The sequence below is a fragment of the Ursus arctos genome, unplaced genomic scaffold, assembly GCF_023065955.2.
Source record: "Ursus arctos isolate Adak ecotype North America unplaced genomic scaffold, UrsArc2.0 scaffold_12, whole genome shotgun sequence".
In the NCBI taxonomy this organism is placed as follows: Eukaryota; Metazoa; Chordata; class Mammalia; order Carnivora; family Ursidae; genus Ursus; species Ursus arctos.
Window position 1 is genome coordinate 66454602 of NW_026622786.1, and position 17603 is coordinate 66472204.

At 36.1% G+C, this 17603-nt stretch overlaps 1 protein-coding gene across 1 annotated transcript in view; it reads left to right on the forward strand.

Annotated features, from left to right (window-relative positions):
- Positions 1-17603, forward strand: part of LOC113254217 (cytosolic carboxypeptidase 6-like) — a 1048184-nt gene that overhangs the window by 560258 nt on the left and 470323 nt on the right. The window lies entirely within an intron of this gene.

Consider the following 17603-nt stretch of genomic DNA (forward strand, 5'->3'; position numbering starts at 1 on the left):
GGCAGTTCAGAGGCTATGGTAGAAAAGATATAGGCTTTGGAGTTCTAATCTTTGCTCTGCTACTTCCTTGGTTATGCATTTTGGGGAAGTTATTAGACTTTTGAAGCTTCATTTTTCTTACCTATAAAAAAGGGAAGGTTATACCTATTTCAGAGTTGTAAGAATTAATGAAAGTGTGTAAGACACCTAGCACAGGGCCTGGCATATATAATCTTTGATACATATAGTTTCTTCCTTAGAGATGTTTGAGTGTGTCTCCTTCATTATTATTGAAGTTTTCCTGCAGCCTTATAATCCACCATTTTTAGGATATATTGCAAAGTAAATGCTATTCTTTTTTTTTTAAGATTTTATTTATTTATTTGACAGAGAGAGAGGCAGCGAGAGAGGGAACACAAGCAAGGGGAGTGGGAGAGGGAGAAGCAGGCTTCCCGCTGAGCAGGGAGCCCAATGTGGGGCTCGATCCCAGAACACTGGGATCATGACCTGAGTCAAAGGCAGACGCTTAACGACTGAGCCACGCAGGCGCCCCAGTAAATGCTATTCTTATTATAACTGATCATTCTCTAGTACCAAGAACACAGGGCCATTTGAGCCTGTCATATCCCTCTATAAGGGAAGAATGAAGCTAAGGAAAATTAAAGAAGATTTTATAGATCTAACAGCATATTGGACAGATCCTCTGGGACCTCAAAGCCTTTCTGAGAATTACAAGGTTTAGTGGTAATCAAATTATTTTTGGTGCATGGACATAACTGTCCATGGTGACAGTCACTGCTTTGTGGCTCTGACTACTTCCATCTATAGAATCATCATTTTATTTCATTTCACAAACCACTTAGAAATGAATTTGATTTACCAGAGAACAGGACTCAAAGTATATTTAACTGGATCCATAAAAACAGAATCCAGAAGAGTATCCTGGCATGGAATTTTGTTGGTTATTCACAGGATGACTACCTTTTCCTTGCTCAGCCTGCTGCCTGCATTTGGGAGTTCTACAATTATCAGAGCCCTCAATTGGATTATACTTTTATGTAAGTCAAGCTAGTGAAGTATTAAAAAATACATAATTCATTTTATCCAGAAAGTTAAGCCTTTACTTCTGTAGTAGCTAATCTGATTTCCTGGTCATATAAAACCTTAAAAGGGTCTTCCAAGGGCACAGGACCACAGAGTTTGTCCTTTTCCCTCTCTATTTATCAGTTCTATATACAGGAGCTCAGATTTCCTCTCAAGTCAGGATATTTGTGGTGACATTTATAAATGAGTCCAAGTTTTAAATGTTTTACTGAGCTCTCAGCAATATTTGTAGTAAGTTGTGTCAGGAAACCAGCTTCAGGCATGGGAAAGAGCTTAAGATGATAGGCAGTATTTGACTAGAAATCAAGAAGCCAGAATTTGAATTCTAGCTCCACTATTTACCAGCTGACTTACTTGACTTTTTTTAGCCTCTTCATTTATAAAATGGGAATAATAGGATTATTTTGCGGGATTGCGGTAGGACTAAAATAAGGTAATAGGCAACTAGATGAATAGAAGAGCAAAGGGCTTTGGAGCCTGGCAGGGTGAATTTTAGGACTTAGTCCTCTGTTAACTCTTGTTTGCACTTAATTAAATCACTTCTTTCTGAGTTTCTAGCCCCTCACACATTAAAAAAAAATTAAAAAGATGGCACATAATCTCTAACTTCCCTTTGGGCTAGCAAATCCGTAATGATCATTTCTCTCTCCATTCTTAGTTGAAGAAAGGAGCTAACAGCACTACAGATCCTTCTCTCCGAGAGGTTTTTGATGCCTCCAAGTTGGGCCTTCAACCAAGCAATTCTAGTTGCCTTGTTTTAACTTCTTCCAAGTCACCTCTTCATTCTTAACATTTCTTCCTGTAAACATTTTCTTTTTTAATGGAACATGATTTAATCTCAAGTGGTCTTCCCAAAATATCTGATGTATTTGTGTCCAAGAAATCTAAGTCTCATCTCTAGGAGAAGTGTTAGCCATCATTCTATATAACTTTCTCACTACCTATCCATGATCCATTCTTCAGTTTTCATGACAAAGGGCATTTGATTTTTGTTTGAATGCTTCTAGTGATGGGGCACTCACTAGTAGAGCACTGCATCTTTTGGACCATTCCTTATTACTTGTACCAGATTCCTCCATGGAGCTTGAAATTTGGTGATACAACTTACAGCAAGTGAACATTACTATTATTACCTCAGATACTATGTACTAACAAAAGATCCATTTGTGGAAATGCTTTGACTTTCACTTAACTTGACTCATTTTTAGGCATATTGTAGAATATTTAATGCATTAAAGATCGACTTTTGTGTGCTGGATCTGCTACTTACTATTGTAAGATCTTGGACAAGTCTATTCACAACCTAGTTCTCCTCACTTGTCAAATGGATATAAGAGGGGCGCCTGGGTGGCTCTGTCAGTTAGACGTCTGCCTTAGGCTCAGGTCGTGATCCCAGGGTCCTGGAATCGAGCCCCATGTCGGGCTCCCTGCCTGGTGGGAAGCCTGCTTTTTCCTCTCCCTCTGCCGCTACCCCTGCTTGTGCACGCTCTCTCTCTCTCTGTCAAATAACTAAATAAAATCTTTTTTAAAAAATGGATATAAGAATATCCAGCCTTCCTTCCTTTAGGTTTTTGAGAGGATGAACTAATATAACATAAATTATGTGCTTTAAAAAGTGTGATAGCAGGCTGTGACCCCAGCCTTCGTGTTGTCCAGCTATTTGTGTAAATAAAGTTTCATTGTAACATAGCCATCCCCATTATTTATGTATTACATCTTTGGCTGCTTTCATGCTACTTTGTTTGACTTGAATAGTTGCAATAGGAGCTGTGTGGACTCTAGGTCTAAAATATTTCTTATCTATCCCTTTGTGGAAATGTTTGCTGATCCTTGTGTTATATAAATATGTATTTGTTATTGGAATTACTGGGAACGTTATTTTAGGAATAGGCATAAGATGATGATATTGAAGTATATTAATTTAATCAACTCATTGGCGAACATTAATGAGCACCTGACAATGTTAAGCACTGTCCTATATATTTTTCATACATTTCTTGTTTAATCTTTACAATAATAGCATATATTAGGCATCTTATTATATCCATGTTACAAATGAACTGACTCTCTGTAATTTGACCAAGGCTACACTGGCAGAGAGCCAAGATTGACATTTAGATATCTGATTCCAAATCTTGTATTCTTCCTATGATGCCACCTAGCCTTTCATATGTATGACTTTAAGTATTGTAATTCTTACCTATTAGAGCCTTTATGGAAAGCATTAAAGGTCTGAAAGGTTGTATATGATCAAGTTAATAAGGGGTACAAAAGTTTAGCAAGAATTATAAATACATTAATATTAGAAAGGTATTCAAATATATCAGCAGGATCAGTGCTTTGAAAACATATAGAGACAGATAATAGCAAAAACCATCAGACTTATGAGGATTGAATAGTAAAGTTACTAACTCTTTGAATGTTTTGACATCATCACCACATTTTTGTCAGCACACACCAACCTTCTTCAGTTTAGGTATCTATTAGTTCAATACTTAAAATCTCAATGGAATCATACATGGTGAAGAGATAGGATGAAAGGAGTCTATAAGCTGACAGGCTGATTGTTCCCTCAGTCTATGTTTTTTTGAAAATCTTCTAACATTAACTATAAAATAGTCAAAAATTTAATAAAGTAGGTTGGGCTACTTCATTAAAAGTATGGCATAAAAGAAATGATTATTGGGAGTTTCTTCTAGAAAGAGCATAAAGTTATCTTATTATCAGCTACACACACAGACACACAGACACACACACACACAGACACACACACACACACACACACACACACAGGTAAAAGAATGTATATTCCTTTCTTTGCATGTAATGCTAATATCACACTTGTCATCCAAGTAGAATTTGTAGAATTTAGAGTTAAAAGGAACCTTAAAGATCTATTTTATTTAACTCCTTCAATACATGAGTAAGAAAACTGAGGCTGAGAAAAGTTTAGTTATTTGCCTAAGGCCACACAGCTAATATATGTCAGAACTAGAACTCAATAACTGACCTCTTTCTCATTCATTTGTTTATTCATTTATTCATTCATCCATTCATTCATAAATTTTTAAAAATTAATTGAGTCATCCATGTAACATTTACTGAGGCCTTTCTGTATGGTATCTATCCGTGATACTAGATGCCATCACATAAGTGTTACTTCATTTAATTCTCATGAAGTAGGTATTATTACCCTCATTTTATAGCTGAGAAAACTGAGATTAAAAGAGATTAAAAATGTTGCCTAAGGTCTCACAGCTTTGACCTGAATTAACTAGTTAGAGAGACTATGAAGCCAATTTGAAGCTCCTTGTATAATTCCAAAATCAGTCACAATAGAGTTGAGCAATGCTATGTTCCAAGTCTGAAATACATGTCTTGTTCAGACTGTCAGCCTCAGCTGGTACAAAATTTAGTATTTGAAGTCACTGGCCAGAGAATAAAGAGATGATATGCTGAATTACCAAGTAAACAGATTTATATGTTTCATTTTATTTGACATTTTGTTTTCCAAAAATAATAAAAACAAAATCAATTTTGAAAAAAAAAATTAGCACTAGTCGTCTCACTGAAGCACGGTTAATCCCATTATTGCCCGTTTCTTTCCAATATTCTCCTTGTATATCTACATTTTAAATGGACTCAGCCATTCTAGGTATAGTCTTACTACAGCTTCAATAGTCAAAGACTATTCAGTTGCATGATCATACCAAAATTTACCTCATTCTCTTTGTTGTCCATACACAAATATGTACATCTACTCTTTTTTTTTAATCTAATATATCTAATAGCATGTTCTAATATTTAGGGTTATTTAGTGTTTTTTAATCTTTTTATTATTTATTTTAAAATAATATGGGAAATAGTTTAAGATCTCTGGGTCAAAGGGTATGACTGTCATTCATTTTTGTTCTTATATATTTCTATATTAATAGCAAATGGGATTGTAAAAATTTACAGTGACTACATGAGTAAAATAGGAAACAATTTACTACATTCGGGGCTATTATATATTTGGCAGATTTTGTAATGTAGTAAATAGCTGGATGTTTTAGATACGTATATGTAGTATATGTAGTAAAGGTGGTGTTCTGTAACCCAAATGCAAAGATTTGGCTCCCATTTTTGCCTAAACAAGAGATTTATATCCTCTTTGGGTTACCATATTATCAATAAAGTTTAGGCCACAGAATATCAAGAATTGTAGATGCTCTGCTGAGAGTGATGACAAAAGGAAAGCAATTTCAAGTCCCAAGATTTTGTGCAATATTTATGCCTTCTCTTGTCTTAGTTTCTTTCATATTAAGGCTAAAAATAATTTCACTTAGAAAATTGTGTAAAAGATATAAAGAAGTTTCATTAAAGACTCCTTCAAATGTTGATGTATCTTTTTAATATATAACCTCCTTTAATATTGTAACCAATAATTAAAATAAATCTATATAAAAAACAATAAAGGAGCTAACCATGAAAATTCTCATTAAATACAGTTTTAATGCATTCATTTTATTTCATTTAGGAATATTTTCTATAGGCACATATTTTAGAATAAATAATAGGAACCCTCCTTGATACATCTTGGAGAGCTTAGAACTTATTTGGCATGAGAATTATTTTAGTCATTCATTCAATAAATCTGTATTACTTAATGCCTTTTTCTTTTTGTTGTAAAAAGCACGTTATACAAAATTTACTATATTAACCATTTTTACGTATGTAGTACGGTAGTAACTATATAGTACAGTAGTGTTAACTATATGCACATTTTGTGCAACAGATTTCTAGAACTTTTTCATATTGCAAAACTGAAACTCTACCCATTGAACAACAATTTCCCCTCCCCCCCACCTTTTGACAACTATCATTCTGCTTCCTGAGTTTAACTACTTTATTTTATTTTTTATATTGTTTTTAAATTAATTCTAATGTAGTTAATATACAGTGTTATATTAGTTTCAGGTGTACAATATATGAGTATAACTAACTACTTTATATACCTCATGTAAGTGGAATTGTGCAGTAGTTGACTCTATCTGAATGGCTTTTTTCATTTAGCATAATGTCTTCAAGGTTCATCCATTTGTACATTTGACAGGATTTGCCTCTTTTTAAAGGCTGAATAATATTCCATTGCATGTGTATACTACATTTTCTTTATCCATTCATCTGTCCATGGACACTTATGTTGATTCCAATTCTTGACTGTTGTGAATACTGCAGTGAACATGGGTACGCAAATATCAAGATCCTATTTTTAATTCTGCTGGATATATACCCAGAATTGAAATTCCTGGATCATATGGTAACTGTTTTTAATTTTTTAAGGAGCCGCCATACTGTTTTCTATAGAGGCTGCACCATTTTATATTCCCAACTGTGCACAAGGGTTCCAATTTCTCCACATCCTCACCAACATTTTTTTTTTAATGTGGCTATCCCAATGGGTGTGAGGTAATATCTCATTGTGGTTTTGATTTGCATTTCTCTGATGATTACTGAAATTGAGCATTTTTTGCTTCTTGGTATGTCTTCTTTGGAGAAATGTTTCATCAAATTCTTTTCTCATTTTTAATTGTATTATTTTGTTGTTGAGTTTATATATTCTAGATATCAAGCTTTATGAAATATATGGTTTGAAAATAGTTTCTCTCATTGCTTAGGTTACCTTTTTGCTCTGTGTTTTCCTTTCCTATGCAAAAGTCTTTAAGCTTGAAGTCTCATTTTTTTTTATTTTAGCTTTTGTTGCCTATGCTGTTGGTGTAATCTCTAAGAAATCATAGCTGATTTTAATGTCACATGCTATCCCCTTGTTTTCTTCTTGGAGTTTTATAATTTCAGGTCTTACATTCAGAACTTTAATCCATTTTGAGCTAATATTGTTCATGGTGTAAGGTAAAGTACAACTTCATTCTTCTGCATATAAATATCCAGTTTTCCAGATACCATTTGTTGTAGAAATTTTCCTTTCTTTCTTGTGTAGCATTGGCACCCTTGTCAAAGATCATTCGACCATATACACGAGGGTTTACATTTGGGCTCTCTATTCTGTTCCTTTGTTCTATATATCTCTATTTATGCCAGTACCATAATGTCCATTCTGTTTTGACTATTGTATCTCTGTAATATATTTTAAAATCAGGAAGCATGAGACCTCCAACTTTGTTTTTCTTTCATAAGATTGTTTTTGTCTTTTCAGAGTCTTTTGAGTTTACATGTGAATTTTAGGATTTTTTTTTCTATTTCTGCAAACTTTTCATTGGGATTTTCAGAGAGGTTCCATTGAATCCATAGAACACTTTAAGCAGTATGGACATTTTAGCTATATTAAGTCTTTCAATCCATGTACATGAGATATCTTTCCATTTATTTGTGTCCTCTTTCATTTTTTTTTTGTCAGTGATATGTAGCTTTCAGTGTACAAGTTTTTCACCTTCTTGGTTAAGTTTATTTTAAAATATTTTTAATGCAGTTGTAAATAGGGTTGTTTTCTTAATTTCCTTTTCAGATAGTTTGTTGTTAGTTTATAGATCCCAACTGATTTTTGTATGTTGATTTTGTGTCATTAGACTTTACTGATTTTTAAAAATTAGTTCTGTTTGCTTGTGTGTGCGCACATGCATGTGTGTGTGTGTAGACTTTTTAGGGTTTTCTATGTATAAGCCCATGTAATCTGTGAACAGAATGCTTTTGTTTCTTCTTTTCTGATTTAGATGCCATTTATTTCTTCTTGCCTAATTGCTCTTGCTAGAACTTTGGGTATTATGTTGAATAGAAGTGAAGAGAGTGGGATTTGCCTTGTTCTTGATCTTAGAAAGATTTCAGTTTTTCACCATTGAATATGATGTTATCTGTGAAATTTTCTTATATGTCATTTATTATGTTGAAGTAGTTTCCTTCTATCCCTAGTTTTTTGGCTGCTTTTGTCATCAAAGGGTATTGGATTTTGTCAAATGCTTTTTTTTTTTCCCCATCAGTTGAGACAACTGTTTTTCATCCTTCCTCTGACAACACAGTATCTTACATTGATAAATTTGCATGCATTGAACCATCCCTGTATTCCAGGATACATTGCATAACTTCTCAGGTACATTTGATAGATAATGAGCTGCAGGGACACAAAACTTGACAAAATAAAAACAAATAAAAATATCTATACTTGTCCTGGTTCTTGTTCCTTTGACTACTCTACTATGATGTTGCATTGATTAGAATCCTAAGTCAAGAGATAAACAAATGTAAAAACAAATGTTAAACACTTAGTGTTTAGTGGAAATACCCTTTACATTCACACTTGAAGGATTCTTGTGGATTAGTCTGCATACTCTTATGAGAAAGTATTGAGCATTTCAGTGGCTAGGGGAATTTTAATTTTTTTTAATGGATATATGCTGATATTGAAGATGCTGCTATGTTGTACCAAGCCATACAACCAACATCAAGTATGGATTCCTACTTTGTGCTGGCCAATTCCATGCTTCATTAAATAAGACACATACTTTATTATTGAGAAAGCAATTCTGTTGGTAAGACAAATATGCAAATACAACAGTTCTGTAAGCAAAGTATGATAGGATCCTAGAGGTCGAAAGTGAATTGCAAATTAGGAAATCATGAAAGATCAGAGAAGACATCATAGAGGCAGTGGTATATTTAAACTGAGATTTTAAGGATGAGAAATCCAGGGTGCCTGGGTGGCTCAGTAGGTTAAGTATCTGCCTTTGGCTCAGGTCGTGATCCCAGGGTCCTGGGATTGAGCTCTGTGTAGGGCTCCCTGCTCAGGAGGAAGCCTGCTTCTCCCTCTCCCTCCGCCCCCACCCCCAGCTTATGCTCTCTCTCGCTATCTCTCTTTCTCAAATAAATAAAATCTTAAAAAAAAAGAATAGGGTGAGAAGTCTGACTGGTGGAGAAGTACAAGCCTGCAAAGGCCCTTGAGTTCAGATCTCTGCAATTTCCACACTACCCTAGTGCATGAGAATCTTTGTACTGGTTTAGTCTCCCTAGGCCCACAACATTTTCTTTATCCAGAGGCCTCAGTCCTCTTCCCATTTGGTATGTGTTTGTGATGGGGGTGGTGGTCATGATGATGTGTTACTCATCTCTTCCTTTAAGAAAACCTACTTTGAACAGCATAGTTGATAGACAACCTCCAGATGACACACCAGACCACACATGCCCTAGGCTATTCTCAGTCATTTTTACTAAGTATGGTAGGGGTCCTAGGGCTGTACCATTACTGCCCAATGTGGGATACTTTTTAGAGCAACTTCTCTCAGACTCCCCACTGGCCTGGCTAAGACTTTCTCAGAACTACACTGCAGCCTGAGGCTTTTCCTACCCAATTCTTCTTTTCTCCTTTCACAGGTGCCAGACCTGCATTGCTGTTTGAAAGCTCTCCCTGCCTTGCTTCCTGTTATTACTAATAGGCAGTTCTCTCCAAAACTCTCTAGTAGATCTAATGCTATCTTGATTCTTGTCAAATGATGTGAACTAGCAAAACAGGGGAACCCTACTGCTCTCTTTCCCCAGGATTATTTCTCCATCATTTTACCTCAAGGTAGTGACCTCTCTCTTTAGGTACAATAGCTAGTATATTTCTTCAACAGCATAAGTTCTTTATAACAATTAAGCACAGAAGTTGTTTTCAAGCAGCTTCTGTTTTTAAGCCTGCAGGGCCCTTGAGGCAAGAGAACACAAAAGCCTGATTATCATTTGTTCATTGGAGAGGAGAAAATATAGACAACAAAACACAAAGGGCTCTCATTACTCTGAAATATTTATTAATTTATTAGGAGACTCATTTAGGTAATATTTGAACTGCACTCTTTCACTTATAGTATTTCATTTGACACAATAGTTCGTAGAGGCACATATTATTTATATTTTTTAGTTGTAAGCATTTAGAATGAAATAGATTAAATGATTTTCTAAAAGTCACACAGAAAACAAATGGTCAGCCTGGTGGCTGCAACCTAGCCTGCTAAACATCAAATTATGTGTTCTCTGCAGTGCAACATCCTGCAGCATGCCCTCTTTTTAAGGTCTTAGTAATAGATGGCATACCTACATAGGTGTGTGAGTTGTGCAACCTCACACTCAGTAGAACACTGTATTTGTCTTAATGTTTTCTTAAAATTCTTAATCAGTTTTAAACAGGGGTCCCACATTTTCATTTTGCATTGGCCCCCTACAAATTATAGAGACAGATCTTATTCTTATTACTGTTTTAGTCCTCTTGATTGGCTTATAGCAAAATAGCACAGACTGGGTAGCTTATAAACAACATTTATTGCTCATAGGTCTGGAGGCTGAAGTTTAGGATCAGGGTGCCAGCCTGGTCAGGTTCTAATGAGGGGCCTCTTCCACATCATAAACTACTCAGTGTATCCTTACATGGTGGAAGGCGGATACGGAGCTCTGTGGGATCTTTTTTATAAATGCACTAATTCCATTCATGAGGTCTCCACGCTTATGACCTGATTAACCCTCAGAGGGCTTGACCTGCTAATACTGCATTACTTTTGGGGGTTAGGGTTTTGACATATGAATTTAGGGGGACACAAACATTCAGAACTTATCAGTTACAATTTTTCAGCTGTCAGATCTAATCTTCCTTCTATAAGGAGTTTGAGTTTTATGTATAGAACAATGGGAAGCTAAGTCAACATAGATTAGTGGATGATTCCAGAGAAAATGTCAGAGATCTTTGGTTCCCCACCTGACTATGAGACTTTTAGCAAATTCTCATTCCTAAATCGTCTGTGCCAAATGTCACTCCCCTCCACACTCCCATCACCAACCCTTATTGACATGGTCAGATATTCATTTTAGGCAGATTTCTTTGGCACTGCTGCAGAGGGCTTAGAGGAGACCAAACCAAGATGCAGTCAGAAATATAGATGCCTTGGGGTTTGGTCTGGCAGCAGACGATGTTGTTTATATTATGACTGGGTGGAGCCTCTGACCACTAAGTTGGTATAGGGCCACAATCCTTCATTTTTAATTCTTAAATCCAAAATGATATATTTTTAAGTAATGTTAAATTTATTTGATAGCAGAAGCTGACCTATCAGGATATATAATGTGATGAGAAGTGATAGTCTTTATTTGTCCCACTTAGTATGAATATTCATACATTTTGCTACAGAAATATTGTTTGCTTATTCTTTGGGAGAGGAGGAATCAAAGAAGGTAGAATTCAGGAATGAGATCTAAAATAAATCAGAAGATTATATGGATGCATAGATTGAAAAAGACTTATTGCCTAAATTTCCTGTAACTTTAAAAAATTGAATTATTTTTATTCAGAACTTAAGGAATGTGAAGCTCATTTAAGTTTCTTTCATAATTAAGAAATTCTATTTTATTATCTGGGTATAGTGTATTCTGCCTACCACGGGATAGGAGCTTAAAAAAATGTTTGTCAAATACATGAATAGTTGAAACCAATTCATTCACATTCACATCTCCATTTACCTATAATGATACTCATATATTTCAGTTAAGTGTATTCATTAGAAAGATAGATCAGTGTCAGTTGTTAAGATATCTTTAGAAAAATTTTAATAGAGAAACATTTAATGACTTGGATAACAACTTTATTTATTCAGCAAACCTTTATTGGTACTATATGCTAGACCCAAAAGCAAGCACTGTATAACAAAGTACCGTTCCTGCTTTTGAGGAGCTTACATGCAGGGTACAATCCACAACCATGCTCAAATGAACACTTCCCTTATTTCTCATAGCTTCACTAGATTCCCTTGTCATCCTTCTTAGTGTGTCTTCCTGAAGAAACATGATTTTTGGCTTCTCCTTTTTCTTCATTCCCTGATTGTAGTAGGAAAACACACTTTAGAGCCATAGTTCTGGCTCTACCACTTTCTCTTAGGTGAATTACTGAATCTCACTAATCTACAATTACTTTTTCCATAAAATAAAGATTAAATAATAGTATCATCTATTATATTCATTTATAAGATCTGTGAGCAAATTTATAAGGAAAGTGCTTTTACTTAATATTACTTTATAGGGAGTTTAAATTGCCATCTGACTGGATTGATGGCCTTAAGATGGTAAGATCCTTATCACTAGAAGTATTTATGCAGAGGTCAGCAAGGAGGTTTGTGTTAGGTGATAATGTATGTATATCTCGTGTTTTTGTATGCCTCGCTTACAAAAGGAACCTGATTGCCTTTGTTCCAAAGTGCTTTTTCTGGGATGTTTGTATAGCAATCATCCTGAAAGATAGAGATACTGTCTTCCTCTGGAGCGGAGAACAGTTTTGATTACTATACAATAAAAAGATTCAAATTTCCTCTCCTGTAACCCAACTGATTCTATGTGTGAGTATCACCTGGCTCTCTTTGCACTGCCCCATGGGAAATGGGGCTCAGGGAACCAGGGCAAATGTGGACACTCTAGCTACTGCTGTTGCTGTGAGTTCTTTGTGATCCAGTAGTCTTGTATCTACTGCCAATATCCATGAAACTATGGCAAGTTATTTTGTTAGCTTGCATGCAGAGTAAAAATCTCAGACTCTTTGTAGTTCTTAACAATTTAAAAATGGCAGGGAATGACGTCTGAAGAATATTCTGTATGTTGAGACCAAAAAACACTATACTTAAAGCCAGACGATCAGAGGTAGGCATGATTCTTTGCTTTGCCACTTACTAGCTGTGGGTCCATGGATAAGTTATTTAACATTTCTGAATCTAATTTTCTCATTGGTAATATAAAGGTAATTTTACCATCCTTACCATGTTACTGGGAGAATTAATGGGCATAATAACTATTTGAATGCAGAACCTAGAACACAGAAGGTACCCTATGAGCACAGAATCAGATTATTACTGTCTTGATGTTTCTAGTCTTATGATTCTGTGTCACTCTCTAAATGCTTCCTCTATTCTAGGCCCAACTCCCCTGTGATAGAAATCAATAGGTATTAGTATGAGACTTAATGGTTCATATTCTCTTATCAATAAAAGTTTTCTTCTTCCTTTCCCATATCCACCCATGTAATATTCTTTTCTTTTAAGAAAAGTTTAATTCAAGTAGGTAATTATAAGATACCTTCTCTGAGCCAAATGCCAAGAATATAGACTTACTTTTTACTTTAAATAAGCATTCATTAAACATTTATTGAATACTTACAATATGCCACACACCATCTTAATTGTTGGATAAATATCATGAAAAATATAGGCAAGTTCCCTTCTTCCATTGAATTTATATTTTATCATAACAATTAAAAATGCAATGTGTTAAGTATATGATAGTAGTACAAGTGAAGAAGTGGAAACAACTAGCTCTGTAACCTAGCTTTGGGGATTCCTGGGAAGATACTCCTTGAACTGATCTTGAAGGGTGAAGAAAGATTATCCATGTCGGTCTCAGCTGGAAATAGGTGGTTTATTCAAAAAGGTAATTGAAGAGAATTTTTTAAAAGAGACTATTTAGAAAAATGAGTAGAGATTTAAGAGAGTCCTCAGGGATGGAGGAGCACCTAGGGACTGGTAAAAGTAAAAGCTATACCCACCCAAAGCCTGAAGGGATGGGGGAGGAAGCTGTTACTAGAATCCTGCAAAAACTATAGCTAACAACTCTCTTGTATGGCTGGTGTGAGGGGAAGTATAGATTAAATATCCCAACCTCTCCTTCCTCCTGCCCTCCAGTCTCCTGTCAGTGTTTTCCATTGGCCTAATCCAATAGGAGGGGAGAGGGCAAGGGATCTCACCTGATGTTGTCTGTAGAAGTCATCCTCCCAGCCTCTGAGGACACAAGCTGGTTGAGAAGAGTAGAAAATAGATCTGGAAGGGCAAACGGAGAATAACTCATATAGGAACAGACAAGGTATTCCAAGCAGAGGCAATAGCAGCAAGGCATAGGCACGTGAAATGGTGGGACAGGAGCACATAGTAACGGTGTACCTCCAGTTAGCCTACAGTAAGAAGCTGGTTACAGAGGTAGGTGGGGTTAGGACGTGGAGGATTTTAAATTTCAGGCTGAGGAGCTTAAACTCTCACTTACAATATATAGGGAGATATGGCTAAAGGGGCAAAGAAAGTAACGCAATTTGATTTGTGTCTTATAAAGTTAGCTTTCCTGGGGTGTGAGAGTGGTTTTTGGGGGAAATATTTCTGTTCCTGTATGGTCTGAGGACATAGGGAAGGAGAGAGGCAATTTCATTACAAGTAAAATGGGTCAGACTGCCTGGGAAAGATAGGGAAGGCCTTGTGTAAAATAGCCTCATTGTAGGGTATTCTTTCTTGTCCTTTCTTGAAATGTAAATGGAATCTTTTGTGAAGCAGGGCAGAGCTGGCCTTGAAGCTACCTTTCTCCTGATAATCACTTTACTGGGAAGAAATGATGAATTGTGCTTTGTCCATATTCCTTCAAAGATTGCTTCTGTAACCTTCCCTTAAACACATTCCCAAGAGCAGCCTCTTTCATTAAGATGAGGCCATTTTCCTTCTTCAGTTTTGTTGGAAATGTCCAAAAAGGAAATACAGTTCTATTTCCTTCCTGTCCTAAGAGTCATTACATATTAATAGAATATCTACATGTAGATAAGCTCTGGGTTCCTTTGTCCTACAGGAAGGCATCAAAGGGCACCATGACTTTTAAAACATTCCTTCAAGGTGGGTAAAGGTAGCCTCTAAAAAGAAATCATCACTTCTCAAAAATCACATCCCCTGAGAAGTTTTACTCATTCATCCAGTTGACAGGCAGCAATGCCATGGGAAAGGATAAATGGCACTTTCTGTAACTGAATATGCAGGACACAATGAAGCATATGCAGGAACCATGGCAGAGGACACTTGGGACCTTCCCCCATGGGCTACTACCCACTGGCAAGCTTCTTAAGGACAGGTAACATATCTAAATCATATCATATTCTCACATGCCCAAGCCAACAGCAGTTGCTCAGAAATTGTTTTGTGAATGAATAATAGCTTTCTAGGCAGTGGAAATAGCCTAAGCAAAGGTCCAGAGGCATGAGAGAGCATGGTTCATGTTAGAAAATAGAAGTAGTTTGATAAGACTAAAGAAAAGAGTGTTTGCTTGGGGAAGAAGAGAGTCTAATGAAAGATAAAGCAATAGAAGTAGTCAGAAATAGAATTGACTTTGCCTTAAAATTCCACTGAGAAGTGGACTTTTCCTTATAGTTATTGGGAAGCTATTGGATAAGTTCAAGTGTAGGTATGACATGGTCAGCTATAAGACTTAGAAAGATCATTCTGACTTTGGTGTAAAGAATGAAATAGGATGAAATTTAGGGAATAGGTTAGTGAAATTGCCTGTTCTATGCCAGTGTCAGTGAGGACAGAACTAAGTGTTTGGGTATGAACAATATATAGGACATGTAGTGGATGGAATATGGTGGTGTTTAGAAGTAAATGGTGAAGGTAAAGGAGAAAAGAAGGGTCAAAAGTGATTCCTACTTGACTAAATTTCCTGAAGGCAGAAACTATATTTGATTCACTCTTACATCCTTCATTACAGTTATAGCATCTCCTGTGCATTGGCAGAGTGGACACTTGGAATGGTTACTGAGTGTTGATTGAAGGGCTTTGGGAAGGGTATGGTGAGGGCTAAGTCCAGAAGCATGTGTGAAACAGGAGATGGATGGAGATGGTACAGGTGAATGATAGGTTAGGGCCAAGTTAGAGTAAATTATGGAGAAAGTGCAAAATGTTCCGGATTCCAACCACTTCTCTTTATCTTAGAGTTTTGAAGTGTCAGGTTCTGGTACCAGAGAAGCTAAAATAGTAGGATTTCTGGCTTTAGATCCAGGAACAACATGTGAGCTAATATTCAGTGAATATTTGCTATAAGAAAAAACTGATATAATACATGAGTGAAACCTTAAACTTCTTTGTAATGATGGTATATTGACTTATGGAGGAAACTATCCATTTGACTCAGGCCCTCTACTACTCTGGACCATTTTGAACCATGTCAAAATTACTTTTAAAATAGATAATATATCTGAAGTGATTAGCATAGTACCAGATTTATAGAAATACTCATCTGATAGTTGTTGATATTACTTTATGATTTTGATTGAGAAATATATTTATAGTACAAATCAGAATGTGTGCCTTCGGTTCAAAACATGATGAGAACTAAGACAAGGTTTGGAGAAGTTTTAACCCAATACTGTATATAGGGACACTTACGATCATGAAGAACTACATATTTGAACATCTGGGTTCAGCCGGTAAAAGACAAATGGTCCTGGAGTCTTTTTCTCTCCCATAAAAGGATTGCTGGGGCTATTTTCCTTTTATGGTGTCTCACTCTAGACTTTGGAGTCAGACAGAACTGGATTTCCAACCAGATCTAATACTCCTAGTCCTGGACCTTTGACTAATTATATATCTTTTCCAAATCTCAATTTCCTTTTCCATAAAATGAGGATAATAATGACTGTATTATTGGGATGTTTGGGATAAATTAGATAATCTAAGTGCTTAATAAAGTTTAGGGATATAGTAGTGCTTAACAAATATGAATTTTCTTCCTGCTTTTGTTCTATTCAGATCTTCAACTGATTGAATGAGGCACATTCACATTATGGAGAGCAATCTGCAATCTGTTTTACCCCAGATTCACCAGTTTAGATGTTAATCTTATCCCAAAACACCCTCCAAGCTGACAGATAAAATTAACTATCACAATTGGTAATGTGAACTATTCCCACGTTTGCCTGAACTTGGAGGCTTTTTCTGCTACTCCTTTCCAATGATTTTTTTCCCCCACCCTTGGGTAGTTTGCACACAAATTCACTGATCTGTACTCAGCTGAAGATTTGAAGGGACCTTGTGATCTCTAGCAACTTTGGCCTACACATACCCCTGAATGCATCTTCTTAACTCAGGCAGACCCCTAGGATCTACTTTGATTTACCTCTTGGGCTATGGCCTGGAAACTCTTTGGATAGTAAATTGGGTAATCAAAGGGTCACCTTGTTTGTTTACTCTCTCTTAGGCATCACTGGTTTTTTTCCTGGCTGTTTTTCAATATCTGAAAACTGTTTTGTATGTTTTGTTGTTTTTGTTATGTCTTTTTAGATAGGGAAAGGGCAAGGGCAGAGGGAGAGAGGGAATCTTAAGCAGGCTGCAAGCCCAGCACAGAGCCCAATGCAGGGCTTAATCTTACAAACCTGAGGTCATGACCTGAGCCAAAATCAGGAGTTGGGCACTAACCCACTGAGCCACCCAGGGGCCCCTATTTTGTTCAGTTTTATAGTTGTTTAAGGCAAGAGGTTAAATCTATCCCCTGCTACAAAGAATAATAGTATTGCCTTCACTAAACTTTTTTTTTTTTTGTCCTGCTAATTTTGTGATAGTTTGAATAAATAACTTATTACTCCTTGGCCTCAATTTTTCTATATATGGAATGGTAATTAAATCTAATACTAGCTGTAAAGGTACCTAGTCCATAAACTCTTAGGATAACTGAAAAGACCCACATGTTGTTGAGTTAGAGGTGGGGATAGGCACAGTCAGGAATGT